This window comes from Castor canadensis, chromosome 1 (assembly GCF_047511655.1).
Source record: "Castor canadensis chromosome 1, mCasCan1.hap1v2, whole genome shotgun sequence".
Classification (NCBI taxonomy): Eukaryota; Metazoa; Chordata; class Mammalia; order Rodentia; family Castoridae; genus Castor; species Castor canadensis.
Window position 1 is genome coordinate 186,007,000 of NC_133386.1, and position 8,844 is coordinate 186,015,843.

Genomic DNA, 8,844 nt, shown 5'->3' on the forward strand with positions numbered 1-8,844 from the left:
ACTTATAAGATCATCAATGCAATCATATTAAAGAACATATCCATCTTACTCAAAAGTTTCCTCATGCCTCTTTATAACATTAAATGCAGATTGACAGATGGAATAGGCGATCAATTTGTATTTTCTAGAATTTTGTATTATTTGAGCAGGACATTGATCACATTTCATTTAATTTTCATAATCTAATGCTAATTTATATTTCAAAAGGTATCTTTTTTCTTACTTCTGAGATTTTCCTATTATACAAAACTTCCACAATGTTTTTAACCAATTCTCCAATAACAGACATTTTGGTGGTGTACATATTTTGACTTTCATTTCAAACCTAGTTTTGGGTATGAGCTTTCCTTACATCTAGGATAAATCTGAAGAAGTAAAATATTGGGTAAAATAAGAAATTTATATTTAACTGTATTAATTAATTTATAAACAGTTTTCCAAAAGAGTTCTAAAAAATTAACATCCCCAATTAATGGGAATATCAATTGTGTTTTTCTCACATTCTTACAAACTCTCAATATCTTTACTACTAATCATTTACTGAACATGTGGTATGATTGTTATTCTTTAAATTTTCACTTAAATAATTATTAGTAATGTTTTGTAGCTTTTCAGGTCATCAATATGTACATTGTAATGGTTTTTATGCTTTTATATTTTTCATGTATATGTATATATATATGTAAATATACTTTGAATTACTTTTTATACAAGTTGTGATACATAGCTAGAGGAATTTTTACAAATATGGGAGCTCACTATTGCATTACTATTTTTTGAAAATACCTTCAGTGGACTTCATCAAGATGAAGTTCTTTTTCTGTGAGAATGAAATTGTTGGTAGGATAATAGAGGAAGTTACAAACTGAAGGAAACTTTTAAAATTATATAATTGGTAAAGAACTATTTTAAATAGATGGAAATGTAGCATAACTCACTAAGATAGATATGATCAAGCGCCCAAAATGAGTAAATGTTAAATGGATCACTCTTTAAGGAAAATGCCTTCTTATTATAATCATTCAAGTCTACTTCTGAATACTGTAATTTACTCCATTGATCTACTTATTTAACATTACCAAAAGTCCACACTTATTTGATTCCTATGGATTTACAATATGTTTTGCTCATAGTTCTTTGTTTCTAGTGGGAATCTATTATACATAACAGTGGGCATCCTTGTGCCGTTTACACACACGCATATAGCGTACTTTGAGCATATCTAGTACCCTTACCTTCGCCTTCAAAGCCTCAAAAAAAATACCTAGGAGTAAACTTAAAAATGTATGTGAATGACCTCTACAAAGTAAACTACAAACCTCTGAAGAAAGAGACTGAGGAAGACTACAGAAGGTGCAAAGATCTCCCATGCTCATAGATTGGTAGAATCAACATAGTAAAAATGGCTACCAAAAGCAGTCTATGTGTTCAACACACTACCCATCAAAATCCCAATGACAATTCATCACAGAAATTGAAAAATCTACCCTAAAGTTCATTTGGAAACACAGAGACCATGAATAGCCAAAAAGTGCAATGCTGGAAGTATCACAATACCCAACGTCAAATGATATTATAGAGCCACAACAATAAAAACAGCATGGTACTGGCACAAAAACAGACATGAAGACCAGTGGAACAGAATAGAGGACCTAGATATGAATCCACACAGCTATGCCCACCTTATAATGGACAAAGGTGCCAAAAACATCTGATGGAGAATAGACAGCATCTTTAATAAATGTTGCTGAGAAATGTGGTTATCTGCCAGCAGAAATTGAAACTAGATCTATGTCTATCACCTTGTACTAGTATCAACTCAAAGTGGATTAAAGACAACATAGACCCAAAACTCTGAAGTTAGTACAGGAAAGAGCAGGGAATACTCTGGAAGCAACAGGTATAGGCATGAAATTCCTACTAGAACTCCAGAAGCACAGCAAGTAAGAGAAAGGATAGACAAATGGGACTACATGAAATTAAAAAGCTTTTGCAGAAAAAAAGGAATGGTCTCTAAACTGAAGAGACCACCCACAGAGTGGGAGAAAATATTTGCTGGTTATATATCAGATAAAGGACTTATAACTTGAATATAGAGGGAGCTCAAAAAACTAAACTCCCCCAAAATCAATGAATCAATAAAGAAGTGGGCAACTGAACTAAACAGAACTTTTTCAAAGGAAGAACTCCAAATGGCAAAAAAACACATGAAAAAATGCTCACCATCCTTGGCCATAAAGGAAATGCAAATCAAAATCACACTAAGATTCCACCTCACTCTTGTTAGAATAGCTATCATCAAAAACACCACCAGCAATAATTGTTGGTGAGGATGCGGGGAAAAACGAACCCTCATACACTGCTGATGAGAATGTAAGCTAGTATAACCAATTTGGAAAATAATACGGAGGCTTCTTAAAAATCTAAACATAGATCTGCTATGTGATTCAACAATACCATTTCTAGGGAGATACCCAAATGAATGTGACTCAGGTTATTCCATAGGCAACTGCACATCCATGTTTATTGAGCACTATTCACAATAGTCAAGCTATGGAAACAGCCAAGATGACCCACTACCAAAGAATGGGTTAAGAATATGTGGTATTTATACACAATGGAATTTTACTCAGCCATAAAGAAGAATAAAACCTTGGCATTTGCAAGTAAATGAATGGAACTGGAGAACATCATCTTAAGTGAAATTAGCCAGGCTCAGAAGGCCAAAAATTGTAAGTTCTACCTCATGTGTGGACTTTAGACCTAAAACAAATGTAGTAATATTATTGAACATGGGTCACATGCTAAGGGGAGAAGGTATATAGGAGGAACAGGGAAAGGTAGGAAACCCAAAACTTGAAAGTGTTTGGTGTTCCCACTGTGGAGGAGATAATATAGTAATCTTAAACTGACAGAGGTCGTTCTGGAAAGGTGACCAGGAAGTAGTGAACAGGTCTAGAATAGACAAACCAATTTGGGTTGTAATACACATGTGCATAGAAGCAACGCTGGGAATCTCTCTGTATAGCTATCCTTATCTCAACTAGCAAAAATGCCATGTCTTTCTTGTTATCACTTATGTCTTCTCTTCAACAAAATTGGAAAAGAGAGCAGAATAGGCTCTGCATGGAAGCAAGGGGGTGGGGGGAGTCAGAGGGGATGGGGAGGGGGGAGAGATGGCCCAAATGATGTATGCATCAAAATTAAAAAAAGAAATAAAAAAACTTCATGATTGAAAAGTTTCAAATTTTACTCTATATCTTTAAAAGGATTATCTTCTATTCAGTAAAATTAAAATAAAGAAAAATTCTGGGTTGTAGTTTGACAGAACAAAGAGAGTACATGTACAAAATAACTGAAATAAGAAACACAGATAAATGTTTGTACTCCCATGGTCATTGTAGTGCTGGTCACAATAGCCAAGATGTAGAAATTACCTAAATGTTCATAGACAAATGAATACATTAAGAAAATGTGATCTGTACATGCAACATAATACTAGTCACAGCTATAAAAAGTGAATCCTACTATGAAAAATAATAGGAGTGAAACTTAAAGACATTATTCTAGGTGAAATAAGACATTCACAGAACAAATATTGCATGATTGTGCTAATATGATGCATCTAAAATAGTTTCATAAATGATGTGTGGGCTGGTATTTGCCAGGGACTGAGGGAAGTGGGCAATGGACAGTTACTAATCAATGAACACACATTTTCAATTAATCAAGATATATAAACCCTAGAGATCTGTTGTAAAACATTGAACATTTAGTCAACATAGTCAACACTATATTTCAGTTAGAAATCTTTTCAATGGGCACATCTTAAGTGTTCTCTCAAAAAGAAACAGTTAAGAAACATTAGTATATTATTATCAGTCCAGTGAGCAGTGAAGACTTTATTTGCATTTGAATGCTCTTTGGTTTTTTTTGGTTGTTATTTTGTTTGCCTTCACCACTCCTCTTCCTCATTAGCACCCTTTTTCTGTTCAGGATCCAATCAGAGTAACAGATTACATCTAGTAGTCATGTTTGCCCAACCTTCTTTGGTGTGTGATACTTTTGCCCCTCTTTTCTTGTTTGCCAGGTCTTAGGCAATATTAGGGAATACCGGCTAGGTATCCTAAAGAATATTTCTCAATCTGAATTGTCAGGTGATTTTCTCTTTGCTTAATGTAGTGGTTGCCACAATTCTCCACTAAAAATTTAAATGTCAAATTTGAAATGCTGCTAAAACAAACCATTTTTTTATTGTTTTTTTTCCTGTTTTTGAACTGTAATGTTCATATTTTCTTCAGTAAGGGAAGACGTAATATTTCAATAATTCAATATATAAAGACAGTTAATGTAACGAATGTGGTAATGTAGCCATATCTAATGCTTCAGAAGAAAACACATCTTCAACAACAACACAAGTGAGAGTTTCAACTAATTGTACATTGTAGAGCCCACTGAGGAAAACTCTAATTATAATTCTCTGATGTTTATATTTCCATAGTGACAGTTACATAAATAAGGCCCAGACTTTAATGGATTTCAAACAGCTTTCAGATTTTTCTTTGTGCTCTAGGAGATTTCCTATGTTCTGGGGAAAAAAAAATCCCACTTAACTGGCATAAATATTGAAACACACTTCCACTTTTGTTCCAACCCTTAGTCCTATTTTATTTTAAAAAAATTGATTATAATGAATAAAAATGACTGAGGCTTATTAATGTGAAGAAGAAATTTGTAGTAAATTAATCAAGAGGTTCTGGTTTCAGGTCAGTTAATTTATCTTTCATTGTCTTTTAGTTCAGGTGTAAATCATGGGGTCTTGTTCATAGAGATTATTCTAAAAATCAGAAAGTCTCTTTTTATAGTCAGGGACATTTTGATTTTCACTAACAGGGCCTGAAGTTTTTTTCAAAATAAAAATTTTTGTAATGTAGAAACTGGCATCAGTGCAACTACCAAGTAACAATGAAGAAAAGGCACAGAAAACTTATGGGCTGTTTGTTGATTTTGAACTTTCCTAGACAAATTTTTAATTTGAGTATAATACTAATTCTAATTCACTGCTATTTATAAAATTCATTGAACACTCATAGGACTGTAACACTAGCTCTTTTTTTCTGAATATTTTTTTGTTACTGATCTAGTACATGTGCCACATTGGCAGGACAGATCTAATGAGTGTGGCAGGTAGCAGACTTTACCAGTAAGTTCAAATGTTGAAGGCAAATTCATGTATTGAAATAAAGTCAATAGTAATGGATAAAGTGTGCCCACCCAGGTCTACTTCCTGTTGAAAATTATACATTAATAATGGATGCTCTACATCTGAAGTTGTTTGAAGTTCATGTAAAGGGCAGGGACTCACAGGGCTGGGTCTAGAGCTTGGCCCCGTTTCTAGGTAAAACTGAAAAAATGGAAAAAATGTATTTCTATTAGATCCTCATATATTTCATGATCTTATAGCTTTCATTTTCATGACTTTTCCAATTCTGTCTCATCAAAAAAGCATGGGTTATATTTTTGATTAAGAAAATGTGTCATTTTCATTACATAATTATCACAAAGTATATTTATGTACAGAAATATTGCTGTTGATCAGAAGATTTTTCTATTCTCTACTATCTATCATCTATCTATATCTATCTACCTATTTATCTACATATCATCTATATCTGTCATGTATCTATTTCAAGTGAGATGACCTAAATAACATTAATAAGCAGATAATTAAAATGCAATTTTAAAACTAATAAAACAATGAAACATGAACATTTCTATAATAGACCAATAAAATATTCCAAGAAACAGTGTACGTTGATAGAGGTATGAGTGGAGGATGTGTGAATATCCCATAAATGAGATCCTAATGCAAAGTTTTTAAAATTAGGTAGAAGACATGAGCATATACATTGTAGGAGTTTTTAAACTTTTAAATTCTTTGATCAATTAATTGTGCACTATGCATAGAAAAGTGAAAAAATGCAATAAAAATTAATAATATTTTAGCTTCACCAATTGCAATGTCAAGCCATCTCTACAATCCTTAGTGTATTGTTCAAGCCATATAGTAGAAGGTACTCTGTGCTTCTGGTCTGCCTTCCTTATTTCTCTTCTTACAACTACCAAGTATCATAAATTTATATTTCACTACTAAAGCTGAATTTTAAATAAAATTGATAATTATATATTTTTTCATGGTGGCTTCACATTTTAGCATGTGACAAAATCCAAGAGAGGCTTAGTAAAATCACAAATTGTGGGTCTCATCCCACATCTTTGATTAAGAAGGTTGAGGGTGGGGCAATATAAGAAATTCCCAGGTCTTATTGGTTGGTACTACACTTGGAGAAATGATGTTCTATGTCATTCTTCATGGAAACATATGGTAAATTTTTGTCAGTTTTTCCTTTATTTTCATTCTGTTTTTCATAATAACTTTCTTTTATACCCATCAGGAATCACAATGTCATCTGAAGGAAATCAAAGCAGTGTACCCACTTTTATTTTCTTGGGTTTTTTAGAACATCCAGAACTCCAGGTTCCACTCTTTTTGGTTTTCTTGTCCATCTATACTGTCACTGTAGTGGGAAATTTGGGGATGATATTTATCATCCAGATCAATCCAAAACTCCACACCATCATGTACTTTTTCCTTAGACACTTGTGTAGATTTATGTTTTTCTACTGTAGTTACACAAAAATTGTTAGAGAACTTGATTGTGGAAGACAGAACCATCTCTTTCTTTGGTTGTGTCATGCAATTTTCTTGTGCTTGCATTTTTGGAGTGACAGAAACTTTCATGTTAGCAGCAATGGCCTTTGACCGTTTTGTAGCAGTTTGCAACCCTCTGCTCTACAACACTGTTATGTCTCAGCAGCTTTGTGCTGGTTTGGTGGTTGGATCTTACACCTGGGGCATAGTGTGTTCCCTGACACTCACATATTTTCTTCTTTCCCTGTCCTATTGTGAATCCAGCATCATAAATATTTTTGTCTGTGAATTTTCTGTAATTGTTTCTGTCTCCTGTTCAGACCCCTATATCAGCCAGATTCTGTGTTTTATTATTGCTGTATTCAATGAAGTGAGCAGTCTTATGCTTATTCTTACGTCACATATGTTCATTTTCATCACTGTTATGAAGATACCATCTGCAAATGGACGTCAGAAAGCCTTCTCCACCTGTTCCTCCCACCTGACTGCCATCACCATCTTCCATGGAACCATCCTTTTCCTTTACTGTGTTCCTAATACTAAAACTTCATGGCTCATAGTTAAAGTGGCTTCTGTGTTTTACACAGCGGTGATTCCTATGCTAAACCCATTGATTTATAGCCTTAGGAACAATGATGTGAAGAACACATTCAGAAAATTAGTAGTCACCAAGTGTCTTTGTCATTCAATTTCAGTATAATACTCTTAGATATATCATTTTATTTCTGAGAAATAAATAGTACAAATTCCCAAGCTCTTACAATTCAACTTATGATTCAAATTATTTAATTCATAAGGCTATTAGTTAATGCATCTATGGAAGTCCATTTTATGATAATTGGTTTTTCATGGATCCAACTTTAGGGAAGTTGCTTTAAATCATAAATAAATCAAAAAATTTTTAAAAATACTCTTGAACAATCTGTTGTCATATTGTAACTTATTTTAAGTACTTTGTAATGTAAAATATAATTTTATATGTATGCTTCCAAAGTAACACTAATTTCTAGCTTGTCAAATATGTATGGATTCCAGGTGATTCCCTAAAATTGCAATCAGGAAAACCAGCCTTCTGAGATGGCTTTAACAATGATCTGGCTTATGGTCCTTTATATAACAAGCAATGCGTTATTTTGTGTGTGTGTTGAGTGGCGAAAATACTTTTTACTAATAAAGAAATTTGACAAACAAATGAAACAATGTATTGTTTATACATCTCAAGACACACACAGGATACAAAGCCAAAGACAGTACAGTGAATGCTAATGGTAGTTCTCTTTTCACTTGTTTATCTTTTCTCTTGACCTTCACTCTGACCACAATTTTTTCTAAGTCCATTTGTATATTTGCTACAGGTAAAATTTCTAAGATAAATTGATATGCTTGATGAAGCATTGGCTCCATAATGTATGAGAATTTACATTTTTGAAAAATGCCATAGAAGAAGGCATTTAATCTCATTTCTGAGTTTTAGCAAGAGGATTACCTAGAGTCTAAGTCCCCAAGGTCATAGGAGCATACATAAGCCTTTAATTTTCATCATAGAAATTAGAATAAACTTCCACACTTCCCCAGGTTTGATAGCCTCTCTTATTTTTCTCCCTTGAAATTTTATGGATACTTGAAGTATATTCCTGGGAGATTACTAAGTTTATCATAACTTGTGATATGTTTACTAAATTCTAAAGGAAAGAGTGGTATTCATAAGTGACAATAAACAGCATATCATAACATTTTAATGTCCTGATAATAATGCCTGTGGGTAGACCAAGAATACAGAAGGTATTCCTCTATAAAAAAGGACCATTCCTTGATGATAACCATTTTCATCTAATTCCTTATATGGTACAAATGCTTCAATTAATAAGAAAACAGAAACTATTCAAGTAAAAGATAAAGAAGATCAAGTAAACAAAGAGAAAGCTGAGCATATTTATATAATTTAAAAAATTGAATCCTAGGAATAGGATTTATATTTGCATTTGATAAATTTAGTAAGGGAGAGCAATTGAAGTTTTGAAGCCATCAACTTCTGTAAGCAGCACAGGATGAAGAATTAGGATGACATCATAGGCATAGGAGCATTACAGGGAAACTGGTTATGTCTCTGCTCCTGTTATCCACCAGAGAAA

At 33.1% G+C, this 8,844-nt stretch overlaps 1 pseudogene; it reads left to right on the forward strand.

Moving 5' to 3' along the window:
* Positions 1 to 6,463: 6,463 nt before the first annotated feature.
* Positions 6,464 to 7,412, forward strand: LOC141421581 (olfactory receptor 5D13-like; annotated as a pseudogene).
* The last annotated feature ends 1,432 nt before the right edge of the window (positions 7,413 to 8,844 follow it).